This window comes from Meleagris gallopavo, chromosome 3, assembly GCF_000146605.3.
Source record: "Meleagris gallopavo isolate NT-WF06-2002-E0010 breed Aviagen turkey brand Nicholas breeding stock chromosome 3, Turkey_5.1, whole genome shotgun sequence".
Taxonomy (NCBI): domain Eukaryota; kingdom Metazoa; phylum Chordata; class Aves; order Galliformes; family Phasianidae; genus Meleagris; species Meleagris gallopavo.
This window is the reverse complement of record NC_015013.2, coordinates 69,908,411-69,909,099: the sequence shown is the minus strand read 5'-3', so window position 1 is coordinate 69,909,099 and position 689 is coordinate 69,908,411.

Below are 689 nucleotides of genomic sequence, written 5' to 3'. Positions count from 1 at the left end.
TACCGGAAGGAATTTGAAGAAAATTCAAGGAAAATTCAAGAAAAATATATTACAGATGCTAATGGAAAGGGATTTTTTTCATGAACAGTATATAGATAAAACAGATATTACATTAGGACTCTATTTATCAGCCCCCATAGAGTCTTACAGATTCAGTTTGTCCAAATGCTTTGCTATTAGCATGACTGTTTGCCACACTGGAGACTGGGGCACCTGGGCATCTTATGTGGAGATTTTCCATCAGCTTACTGGCACTTGGCTAGTATATGAAATGGCAGACCTGAAGTTACCAGAACAATCATCATACAGGGAACATAATGTAGACAGGCTAGAGTGGTAATTGGGATGATGCAGAAAGGCATTTTTGGATTTTGGAATGCATATGCGGTGATGTGCAGAATAAAGATATTTTCCTGGAATACAATTCAGGAAACTAGACATGTCAAGATAATACACTCTTTATTGGAGTAGACGACCTCTAAACATCCCTTCCAACTCTAAGGATTGTAAATCTATGATCTGGGATAAAATATATTAAAAGAGGTCAGTGCTCATCCTCTTAGTAGAACAACATACATGTTTTTCTCTACGGTTTTTCCAGTGTGCTTATTGTATTTTTCACATGCCACCTTGTGGTCTTTGATGGTAAAGAGAATTTTTTTTTTTTTTTTCTCCAGATTTGGTAAACT